The sequence below is a fragment of the Tamandua tetradactyla genome, chromosome 9, assembly GCF_023851605.1.
Source record: "Tamandua tetradactyla isolate mTamTet1 chromosome 9, mTamTet1.pri, whole genome shotgun sequence".
Classification (NCBI taxonomy): Eukaryota; Metazoa; Chordata; class Mammalia; order Pilosa; family Myrmecophagidae; genus Tamandua; species Tamandua tetradactyla.
This window is the reverse complement of record NC_135335.1, coordinates 105,269,438-105,282,715: the sequence shown is the minus strand read 5'-3', so window position 1 is coordinate 105,282,715 and position 13,278 is coordinate 105,269,438.

The following is a 13,278-nucleotide window of genomic DNA, read 5'->3' as shown; positions in this document are numbered from 1 at the left end:
AGAATTTGTCAACAAGGGACTGGCCTTAGAAGAAATACTAAAAGAAGTTCTACCAGCAGATTAAAAAAAAAAAAAAAAAAAAGACAGGAGAGGAAGATCTGGAAGAGGGCACAGAATTGAAGGGAACCAGTAAGGGTCACTTAAAGAATACAAAGTACTGGAAATATTTTAACAAAACCAAAACACTTTAATCGAATGTTGGTTTCTCTACAGAGGTTGGATAGCAACATTTTGGTGATGGCTTTCTTACAGAGTCTGTCACACAGGAAGAAGACAATCTCTTCTTCAGATGCCCACAGTGGCTTAGAAAGTGCCCAGGTCCTCTTCAGCTTCCATAACCCATTCTGTGTATGGTAAAGCTGCAAGAAAGAGGAAGGAAGTGCTGATTTCAGACCAACGAGAATAAGCTTAGCACTATTACCTTGAGAGCATTGAAGGTAAATTATTGAATGAGGTATCTGGCCTTCTATTTTACCCGCTGTTCTAGTTTGCAAACTGCTGGAATGTGATATACCTGAAACAGAACAGCTTTTAAAAAGGGAATTTATTACATTGCAGGTTTATAGTTCTAAGATCATGAAAATGTTCAAATTAAGGTAAGGAATTGAAAATGTACAAATTAAGGCACCAACAAGAGATTACCTTCACTGAAGAAAGGCTGATGAAGTTTGGGGTTTATCTTCCAGCTGGAAGGGCACATGGTAACGTCTGCTAGCTTTCTCTCCCAGCTTCTTGTTTCCTGAAGCTCCCCTGGGGGCCATTTCCTTCTTCATCTCCAAAGGTCTCTGGCTGTGTAGGCTCTTGTGACTCTAAAGTTTTTTCCAAAATGGTTGCTTCTTAAAGGCTCCAGTAAACAATCCCACTTCGAAGGGTGGAGACACATTTCCATGGAAACCATTCAATCAAAAGTTACCACCCACAATTGAGTGGGTAACATCTCCATGGATAAACAAAAAGCTCTCACCCAGCAATATTGAATGCGGATTAAATGACATGGCTTTTCTGGGATCTACCACAGATTCAAACCAATACACCCATTTATATTCTAAAGAGCGTATTTTAAAAGAATGCTGAAGTCACTTCGAGGATGTAACGTTCTACTTTTGGAATAGACATGCCATGTTGAAGAAACAGCAATGTATTGCAGTTCAGAAAGAGTCACACATTTGGGAACTGCAGTAGAGCAATTAGCATCTGCTTCTCTAATAAACTTTTCTCCCTTTTGTGGGGTTAAAACTTTATGGAGGCAGCTGTTAATTTCCAAATCAAACTCTGCTGGGTGAAGGATGACTATTTATAGAGGCTCTATTTGAGAAATTCAGAGGAAGATACTAGCTAGAACTGACATTCTCTGGTCATGAACTTAGTCTGCTCTTTCATTTTTTCTTTATCACGACCTTGGGAAAAATCAATGTAGCTAAGAGTTAATCAATAAGAAAGCCTGTGGATTATGTCCTGGATCATTCTATTCGTGTAATTTTCAATCTATTCAAAAGTAACTCATATAAGGGTCTTCATTATATCCTGGACGAAAGTTGTGGCTTCAGAAATGGAGAAACATTATTTTAGAAAATATATAAGGGGAAAATACATTATAAAAACATGTTAATTGTGATTGATTGAAAGAATTTTATATAAAAAACACAGTGATTCTACCTTCAAGAGGGTTGGTTAAAGACAATATTATGAAGAAACTGTCTTTGGTATCCCCAGGTCCTCTTTTTGAGACTCTCTTCTTTCCCCAGCCTACGTCCCTCTCATATCTCAGATGTTCAGTAATGTTTTATCTATCTTATTATAATATGCTCATATGAAATAATCCAACGTCATACTTCTCTTCTCCATTCAAGCGTGTTACCTTTTAAGTCTAATTTAGAATGGGAATGTGATCCTCATTTAAAGAAATTTTGGCTTCTATAACCAAGTAAATATGGCATTTGAGGGGAGGAATCTTTCCAGCATCCTTCAAACCCTGTTTTATGCGTAGCACAGATAGTGAAAAGAGCCTGGACTCTGGCTTATAGGCATGAATGTATTTACTTACTGTTCATACTAGAGCAGAATCTCATTATCTGTAACTGTAAGATGTGGGAGACTATCTCATGAATTTATTGTGAGGGCTAAATGAGATGTCAATTGCTCGAGTGTCAGCCTCTGTAAATTCTTCCTCTTCACCTCATGGGAGAGGCTGTCCCTGGCCTATAGAGCGAATAAATTTTTTCTTACATATATTGGTATAGTAATAAATGGAAAGAAAGACAGAGACCAGGAAATGCACTGGGTAATTTGAAAAATGTCAAAATTATGCCTGAATATCAATTTTTCATTTAGTTCGAAGGAATGGGTCAGTTTTCTTTTTGAAGATGAGATGTGGATTCCTTATAGTTTTAAAAACTAAATTTGGCTTGCCTGATTCAAGTTGGCATCTTTTTTTCAATATTTAAGAAACATTGGGTATTATTGTTTTTGGAATAACAAAAATGTTCAGAAATTGATTGTGATGAGTGTGCAACTATATGATGATACTGTGAACCTTTGATTGTATACTTTGGATGATTATATGGTATGTGAATATATCTCACTAAAATGGCATTAAAACCATTGGGTAAGAAACATTGAGCACAAGGCCTATGCTTTGCTACAGCGCTACATCCACATACCTCAGGATAAACCAAAGGAAAAAAATAAAGATAATTTAGAGTCTTGGGAGGATATATTTGCCTGCTATTGTTTCTTGAGGATTCTCTCTTCTCGTTTTCTGGCACAGTCCATTAAAAATGGTTTCTATCTTTACAAATGTTTCTAAAGAACTTTTCTCTACATTTTCAAAATGAAATCAAGGTGGTGGCTATCAGAACTTCTTAAACCTAATTTAAGTAACTGTGGGGTAAACTCCTAACTTAGAGTACCACTTCTAACATATGGAATAAAGAGCATTGTGCACTTTTCTGAGTTTGGTTATATCATACTGAGCCTTATATGGTCCCTGATGCTAAAAAAGCTTTTTAACCATTCCCATAATTCTGATATTTAGGGAATCAATTAAGAGACATTGAATTCCTCTAGAAGAAAAGCTTCAAAAATTGTTTTATTTAGCACAGTAGAAGCCATTCTTCCTTTGCTTTTTATTTGATTTCTCACTGGAAGTTGACACAATGACAACTTAATCTTTAAAGCACCCTTTTCCCTTGACTTCTAAACCCACTACTCCCTTTTTCTCCATATATTTCCTTGATCATACTTAATCTTCTTTACAAGACCCTTCTCTCTATTTGACCTTTAAATGTTGGAGTTTTTTAAGGTTCAGGATACATTCATTTGTACCTCAGCTTCAATTTTTCCATATGTGCAGATATCTCATAGCAGATATCTGTAGCTCTGGCCTCTTCTCTGAGCTTCATAGCCATGTATATATTTGTCTATTTGACGAATCTTTTTGAAGTCCTCAAATATAAATTCAACATACTCAAAACTGAACTTATGATCTCCTTGCCTAATTTCTAAGCCAAATTCAATGTTCCATTTTTCAATGACTGATACTTCCCTCCAACCAGTTGTGTTGGTCCAAAAGCTCACAATCATCCTTGACACCTCCCTCTCTCTCATGTTTAATAGTCAGTGCTTTACCAAGAAAAAGTATTTCCCCTTTTTTTCCACCCCACCACAACTATCCTCTTCCAAGTTGCAATCACCTCTCACCTGAACTATTGCAACCTTTTCCTATTGATCATCCTTAAACCATTCTGCCCACTCCAATTTTTTCTTTACTTTGTAGTCAGAGTTTACATTTTTTTCAAAAAAGGCTAATCTGATCACATCACTTTTCTTCTTAACTACCCATTTTGTCCCCCTGTCATGTAAAAACTCTTCAATTTTCCTCCCCTTGCTCTTAAGATAAGGACAAAACTTCCTAAAATAACCCACAAGGCCATGCATCATCTAGTCCTGGGATAACTCTCCATATCTCACTTCCTCCTGACTTTTCTGCACATTACAACCCCTCTGACTTTGGCTGAGTTTTTTTTATTCCCCATGTTTCTTTCAACCCCTGACCCTTCACACAAGTGATTCCACGTGCCCTCAACCTTTGACTTTGCCCATCCCCAACCCAGCTAACTCTTGTTATCCAGATCTTAGCTCGATCAACACTTCCACAGGAAAACCTTCCCTAACCCCCTTCATAATGGCAAATTTTCCTATTATGGACCCTCAAACCACCTTGCACCTCTTTGTTACATCTTTATAATATTAATCAAAGTTGTAAGTGTATATCTGTTTTATTTGTGTACTTGTTTTCTAATTATCGTTTCTCCAATTTGCCCGTAAGCTCCATGAGGGCAGCATGAGTGATTCTCATTTTTTATTGGTGGTGTTAATCACCGTAGGATTCCACACTTGCTAAAATATTTGGGAAATTGAAGCAAGTAAATTAATATTTGTTAAATGAATGAATAATCCCTTTTACATTGGCTTGTTTAAAAGTATGCTTGGATTTCCATTGTGGATAACTTTTCCATCATTTTCTTGCTCAATCATGCTTAATGCAATTTCTCCAACTCTGCCATCTTCCATTTTTATTTCCATGTGATCCCCCTTATCACCTAGCTCTGAACACTCCTCAATACCTGACTGACCAACTCAAACTCCATCTCTCTAATACTATAAAAGCATAGTTCCAGGTCCTCTTGTGCTTCTTTGGCTCCCTGCCTGCTTGGTTGAGCCTCAAGTCCCTGATGCTTTACCCCTGTGCAGCTCCATGAGGCATGCTGTGACTCTGTCCATAGAATGTGTGAGAATAAGAAAAAGACAAGCATCTCTTGTGTTGCTCCTCCTTGCCACACCTTACCATATATAATAAGATCCCCCCTAAAACTTGAGAATTGCAATCAATCTATCAGCCAGTGCTAAGTCATCTGAAAGCTTCAGCAAGGTTGGAGGATCCACGTCCAAGAAGGCTCATTCACATCATTGTTCCTTGCCACAGGAGTCTCTCCACAGGGCTGCTCATGACATGGCAGATTGCTTTTTCCAGGACCAGTGATCCTAGAGAAACTTAGAAAGCAATATGGAAGCCTAATCCTGTACATGCATACCATCACTTCTGCCATTCTAATGATCACACAGAACAACTCTGATAAAATATGGTAGGAACTACAGAGGTTGTGAATGACAGGAGATAAAGGTCACTGGGGGTCATTTTAGAGGCTAGCTCCTTGCACAGAGATTTCAACACACTCCCCTGCTTAAAAGCTGGCAATGATTTCTATTTATACATATTAAAGTCCCAAATTTTTATGAGTTAAGCTAACATGAACATATATTATAGAAATAGCTCAAATATCCTTGGATTATTCCTTTTTTCTCCTCAAATAGAAATCCAATGCAGGTAATTCATGTACTCCGACTTTGTCCATTTTGCAGGCTTACCCTATTCTAAGTTCTTGGAGACCACCATTCTTCCAGAAAATGGAGAGATACCAGGAAAAGTGTACAAATGTCATAAATTTTTTCCCCTAGACATGGCACATACAATTTTTGCTCATACCTCATAGGGTATAAATCAATTTACAAGATCACATATAAGTACAGAGGAGGTTGAGAAATATAAATTTACCTTATACAATGGAGAAAAATGAAGTTGTTTATGCCTAACTGGTAGCAGTTTCTGCTACTGTATTGGCCTGTTGATGTTGCTGCAATGCAATATACCAGAAATGGAACAGCTGTTAAAAAGGAAATTTATTGTGTTACAAGTTTGCAGTTCAAAGGTCAGAAAAATGTCCAAACTAAGGCATCCAGGAAAAAATACCTTGACTCAAGAAAGGCCGATGTCTTTCATGTGGGAAGGCATGTGACTGGCATCTGCTGGTCCTTGTTCCCAGTTTCATCACTTCAAGCTTCTGATGCCAGTGGTTTCCTCCTTAAGCATCTGTGGGCCTTTACTTTGCTCCTATGGAATGTAATTCTGGGTCTGGCTTGCTTAACATCTCATGGGAAGGCACAAGTCAATGTCTGTTGGGCTTTTTCCTATGTCTAGACATCTGTTCTCTCTATCAGCACTCCAAGCATCTCCACACATCTGTGCCTTTGTCAGGTTTGAGCAATTGTTCTCCAAGCATCTGCATCTAAGGTTTCTCCAAAATGTTTCCCTTTTCAAACAAATCTAGTAAACTAACTGTTCTAGTTTGCTAGCTGCCGGAATGCAATATACCAGAAACGGAACGGCCTTCAACAAGGGGAATTTAATAAGTTGCAAGTTTACAGATCCAAGGCCGAGAAAATGTCCCAATTAAAACAAGTCTATAGAAATGTCCAATCAAAGGCATCCGGGGAAAGATACCTTGGTTCAAGAAGGCCGATGAAGTTTCAGGGTTTCTCTCTCATCTGGAAAGGCACATGGCGAACGCAGTCGGGGCTTCTCTCTCGGCTGGAAGGGCACATGGCAGACACGGCATCATCTGCTAGCTTACTCTCCTGGCTTCTGGTTTCATGAAGCTCCCCGGGAGGCATTTCCCTTCTTCATCTCCAAAGGTCGCTGGCTGGTGGACTCTCTGCTTTGTAGTGTTGCAGCATTCTCTGCCCTCTCTGAGTCTCTCATTCTCCAAAATGTTTCCTCTTTCACAGGACTTCAGAAACTAATCAAGACCCACTCAAATGGGTGGAGACATGTCATCCCCTAATCCAGTTTAACAACCATTCTTAACTAAATCTCATCAACCAGGGAGATGATCTCATTACAGTTTCAAATATACAGTATTGAATAAGGATTATTCTACCTTTTAGAAATGGGATTTATATCAAAACATGGCTTTTCTTAGGGGGCATACTTCCTTTCAAACCAGCACACTAACCTTGACTCGAGTGGGTGGAGTCACATCTCCATCTAATCAAAAGGCCATACTCACAATTGAGTGTGTCATATCTTCATCGAAGTAATTTAACCAAAAAGTCACACCCACAATGGGTGTGTGTTACATCTCCATGGAAACAATCCAAGCAAAGTTTTCCACTCTAAACAATAAGTTTGGTCCCACAAGATTGGATCAGGATTAAAATATGGATTTTGAGAGTTACATAATGGTTTCAAACTAGCACATTCATCTTCCTTTTTACTCATTAAATATCTCATTAATTTTTGCTGCCATAAAAAGAACCCATTCACACCATTTCCTTGGGTGATAACCCATGCCCCATCTAATCAATGCATAGTCAAACTTGTAGTTTTTTTTTCTTAGTGAGAATGGTCAACTTCCACACCTGAATAGAGTACATTTTTCAAAACGCCAATAATATCATCAAGATTCCCAGACTTCACTTTTATTTTCTTATGAAGAGGTTTAAAAAATAACAAAAACCAAAAAACAAAATATGACAACAGGTAGCCTGATACCCAGGAAGAATTTAGGGTTATAACGAAAGAATTTATAAAAGACATGGGGGATAAGAGTTTTTATAAAACAATTGGACTCTGAGAACATACAGTGATATTTTTATGGGTGTGCTTCAGAACGTTGTAAATGTTTCCACTGCATCTGAAAGTAAACTTTTATCCTGTACCAGAAATCCCTTAATAATTGCTGTAAAATAAACTATGAAATACTTAAAGGGGAGAGTGAGTGATATGAAAACACGGCGTCATTAGTTTGGGGAATCCTAGTGGTAAGTAGTGTCCCACTTTGGGATTGATTTCTAGTTGATCCTTGAAAATCAGACGTGGTTTTTCCCTGATACCTTTCTAAGCGTCCTCCTGATCACTCTTGTCTATATCATTTCCCATCTTTAGCTGACCCACACAGTTCTGGACACTGTGATTCTAACACTCCATTCTCTAAGGTAATGTCAAGCAAAATGACAGCTTACAGCTCAGAAAGAGACCATTTAATTCATGTGACATTCTACCAAAAGACATAATACAGAGGTGAAAGCAGAAAACAAGACATTTTCATTTAAAAGTTGCTGGAGTGATACTACTTTAAATCTGTACTAAGATTTGGCTAAGACTTAAAGAGAAAACAGGAGATACTGTCTTCAGAAGCAAGATTCGTTTCATTATGATTCAAATTGTAAGTGATATTTCCCTGCTTATCAGTTAAAGACAGAGTACTTGGGGAAGTAAAGGGGGAATAAAAACACATTTCTCATAATTTTTGATGTTATTTAGATGTGTCGATTTCACATTCTTTTTTGCAAATTCAGTGGACTTTATACTGCAACGTGTCTATTGCTGTGATTAGCAACTGCAGAAGGAAGTCTTTATCATCTTTAAAGGGTAAGACAGCTGCGAGAGTGAATTATACAAGTTACCGTTATAAAATATTTATTTTAATATGCTATTTTACATCGAAGGGATGCAATTAAAGAGGGATATGAGAATAGGAAGTTGCAAAACATGTGATAATGAAAGCCATTATTCCAACAAGGTTTATTAAACTGAAAGACAGAGAGACAAAGTAGATCAGCTCCAGTCTTCCAGACTACTGCCTAGAACCCAGCACTAGGATGATGAGCAATGAATGTAAAATCTTCCTCTTTGAGGTCTTTGAGATCAGGATTGATAACCTGGAAGGAGAATGATGAACTAATTATGATCTGGGGACAAGAATATATAAAAAGATTGTCTTCAATTCCCTTGTTTACTTAATTTGCTGATGTACATTGTACTTGCAAAGAGGAACTTAAATTAATAAGGCATATAATAATACAGAAATGATATACCACCATCTATTTAGCTGTTGGAGTTCCACATAAATTCCAAATGTTTTCCACCAGGCTTCAGTGCTAATAATGCACCTAGAATAAGCTTGGTAAATTTTCAAAGAGTTAGAGAGAGAGTGGGAATAAAAATAATAATAAAATTGAAAAAAAGGATAAAACCAATACATCCACAATACGGTCCACAATTAAAATGCTTCAAAACAATTTCTGCATTATGCTTTGAATTTTCCCAAACTTTTTTTTTAAAAAGCATTTCCTGCATTTGGGTGATGTTTATTTATTGGAATATCAATTAACTTAGTGAGGGTAAGCTTTAAGTTTTGCAGACGCCAGGAACACATGCTTAACTTCACAGATATGTGGAAGTTGGCCAAGTTCATGTCTGATATAGCTTACTATTCCATGATAGTTAGAACCTAATCTTTTGTCACACAAAAGAAAGGAAAAGCCTTAAGGAGTTGGCAACCAAGTTTTAAACATAAATGAAAGAATATTATAATTGAAAGACATTAAATATTTGTATAGTTCAAAGAGTTTAACTGAAGAGAATATAATGAATGGGCTCTACTCTTTCCAGAGGTGTGGGTTGAGTAAACTAAGGGGATCAGCAAAGAATAGTGCAGCTCTCAGAGGCTGGCAACAGTAGGAAACCATCACCACCTGGGGGCAAGTGGAGGGAATAGTGTTATTGGAACCCAAGAGAGTTGGAGAGCTGGAGATGTGGAGGTGAAGCCATCTGACAGTTCAAAAGCTATAATCCAAGATTGGCACAGCCATGACCAGAATCCAGCAAGACAAAAAGGTGGAGTGTGGGATAAGTGTGGGAATCAATACCTTTCTCTCCCTTTCACCTCGGGCATTCTTGTTGCCATTGGCCAAACCCAACCTGAAGGCAAAGTGATCTGGGTGTCACAGTCAGTAGAGGTAGGTCTCTGGACACTCCAGCAGGGCTACAAAGGCCCAGGAGACTGACTGGCCCAGGAGACACAGTCTTGATGATTGACTGGGTTAGGTGGGGAGAAGCAGAGCCGGTAGACTGGGTGATTCTAGGGCCAGTAACTAAAGTGGCAAAACAAATGTTTTACCCAGGGTCCTGAAATCTAGGGAACAGAAGCATTTTGTATAATGATTTTAAAGGATTGATCCAACTGTTAAGTCCTTTCCCCATTAGCACAATTTCTGACCCCCTCTTTGACTGCAACTCTATTAGGCCACACACAAACTGGTGGCTGTGTGTACTGCACAAAGGCACACAGTTTAGGAGACAAGTGAGGGAGGGTTTCAGTTCTGCTCTAATTCATTTTCCAGAGTGAGCAGCAGTTTATAGTTTGCCCAAAGTTGCCACAAAAACAAACCACAACCTTGAGTCTTCCCTATTGACATGGGAATTTGCCCTTGACCCCAAAGGATGTGAATAAAACCAGAAATTCAAGGTCAAAACAAATCTGAAGTGAATAAAGGCATCAGAACACAACTACCTATGTGAAAGAATATTGACGGAGAGTAGGCCACTAGAAATGGAATTGTAAATCAAATGATAGGTTTATTTAACTTTTTTCTAGATAGGGACAAATAGATGACCTTGGATATTTTCTCACGGTGTCAAGCCTGGAGGAATACTTTACCCAACTTAGGTTACCCTGGCTGTGGTGGATTAAATTGTTTGCCCCAGTTTTTGGTCTTGGTCTGCATTCTGGTGAGTTTGGACCCATTGTTAAAAAGACCTCTTCAAGATGTTTCTTCAGGTAAAATGCGGTGCAAGTGAATCAGATTGGTCTTCAATGTGGATTCCTGGGGTCCTCTATAAGCAGAATGAAATTCAGACATAGAAGGTGAAAGCCATGGGAAAAAGTTGGAAGCTTATGAAGCGCAGAGGAGAAAGGAGAAGACGTCATATGTGCACTGCCATGTGATAGAGAAGCCAAGGACCAGACCACTAGCCAGCTTCAGAACCCCACAGCCTTTGGGGAGAAATCATCGTCTTGCTGATACCTCGACTTTGGACTTCTCTTAGCCTCAAAACTGTGAGCCAATACATTCCCGCAGTTTAAAGCAAACCCATTGTATGGCATTTGTTTTAGCAGCCATGAAAACTAAAACAGATGGTAATAATTTAAATCATTTATTGAGCATCAGTGGATCAGCTGAATGCTACACAGTCATAAGATCATTTAATCCCCACAAAAAGCGTATGTGGTAAGACTATTGTTTTCCTGATTTTTACAGAGGAGAAAATTTCTAGATAAGTGAAGTAACTTGTCCAAAGTGATGTGAAAGTAACAGTTAAGAGTTACTACACCGTGCTCGATTCTATGATACTGCAAATTTCATGGTTAAAAAAAAAAAGTGGCAGCTGATTGAATGACAACGCTGTGTTGTACAATATGTGCTTGGCTTCATTCAGTCAAATGGGTTTAGCTGAATGTTATCAGAAAGTCCATCCTGGACATAAGCTGTATCATTAAGGAAACATTCAGCTGCAATGAACATGAGTTCTAATATCAGGGCTTAAAGAAAAAAGCATTTATGTTTTTCACATAACAGGAGATTTGGAGGTAGGTTGTTCTCAGTATGTAGTTAGTGGATTAAGGATGTCAAGTTCAATGTCCTCATGATTTTTTGGCTTTTCTTTCATGATCCCAAGTTTTCTGTTGCAGTTCCAATCTTTATGTCCCCATTTAAAAAAAGGAAGGAGGAGCAGGAGATGGAACTAGCAACAGCTACCCAAACAGAAATTTTTTTTCCCAGAAATGTCTCAGCAATTGTCTATTATATGGTCTCATGGCTGTCCATAGGTGCAAGAGAGGGTGGGAAAATAAAGAACAATGCTGTTATAATGGTGCCAGTCCAATCATGACCCACAATTTAGGGCAGGGGTCAGCCGAGATTTTCTTTAGAAGGCCACATAATAAATATTTTAGGTTTTGCAGGCCAGATGGTCCCTGTGGCAACTTCTCAACTCTGCCATTATAGCTAGAAAATGGCCCCTGGAAATTACATGAACAAATTGGATTCATCTGTGTTCCAATAAAAGTTTATTTACAAAAACAGGCAGTGAGATAGATTTGACCTGTGGGCTGTAGTTTGACATCCCCTAACCTAGAATTTGGTGCATTGCTGCCAAGTCAATTTGCAGTTTAATTTTTAGCAAAGTAAGGGGGATAGGGGAATTGAATAGCAACTAAGAGTATTTGCAACTGAGGATAGAAAAATTCTCTTGGCTTACTCTTTTCTCCCTTTTTCCAAGTTTGCACCTGGAGGATTTATGCTTTTCTGGTATACAGTTGTAAAGATAATGGTACTGGATTAAACAGCACTCCATCAGAAGAGATTATGGAGAGCTGGTTAGATAAACTTGAGGTCGACTGTTGGCCCACATATCCTGTGTGCTTCTGGGGATGGATAGACTGAATGTTGGGTGGTAGGGTGTGGTAGACAATGATTGCTGCTGACCCATTCACATTCCCCTCCTTTGTCCCTACTATTCAGAAAAGAAAGGTAATCTGATCAGCTAAAAAGTGTATATTTCTATTATCCTCTGAAGCCAGAGGCAATCATGTGACAACATTTTGGCCAATGAGATATGTATGAAGACTCTGGGTAGGATTTTTCCCTTCCCATGCCCCCTTCTTCCTGCCTGGTCAGAGCCATCTTGTAACTACAGTACAACAAGAATGAAGGTGAAAGTCATTTGCTGAAGATGACCGAGCAGAAAGGTAGAAGGAGCCTGGGTCCCTGATGAAATTGTGGAGCTTGTGGAGCTACTACACAAACCCTTGACTCCCTGCCTCTGGACATGTTGTTACATGAGGGAAATAAAACCGCTAAACTGGTGAAGCCATTGCTTCATTGGGGTTTCTATTGCTTGCAGCCATGTGCTTTCAGGACAGATGTATAGGGAGTCTTGTGCCTAAGTAGAAAAAAGACAATGGTTCTCCTTCCCACCTATAAGTAAGGGGAAAAAGGACTCCTCCTTTTCTTCTTCTGACTCGGCGATGAGGCATTAGAATTCTTCTTACTCAGGCTTAGTCTCCCTTATTTTTTAATGCTTTTGGTTGAGATTGACTTAGTGTGTTCCATTACAGGGAGTACACTCTTAGGTGGCAGCTGGGATCCTGATTTTCCACTTTGGTTCCCACCACACCTTATTTGTTTATTAGGTCACAGAGGTTTCTTAAAAGCCATTCAAGCTGTGTGGAGTTATTGTGACTGCATTTTCTCACAGCAAGTGTTAAATGTATTTGGAAGTGCTAAGCAAATAAATTCCATCCAGAATCAGGAATATTTCATAATATTTCATTTGGTTTACAAGTTCACCACCAACTTTCTCCATATTTTTTAAGTCACGTAAGGATTATGTTCAGTAAACTTTTTACATAAGATCTATTCTTTGATGTATGCTTCATCAGTCCTTGAATTTCAGCTTTGTACTTCCTCAAGAATGTCTCTCAAAATCCTTTCCTATGAATGCACTACATTGGACTGAACTTTTTTTTTTTTTTTTTTTTTTTAAAGGAAGGAAAGACAGAGAAGGAAGGAAGGATGGAAGGAAGGAAGGGAGGA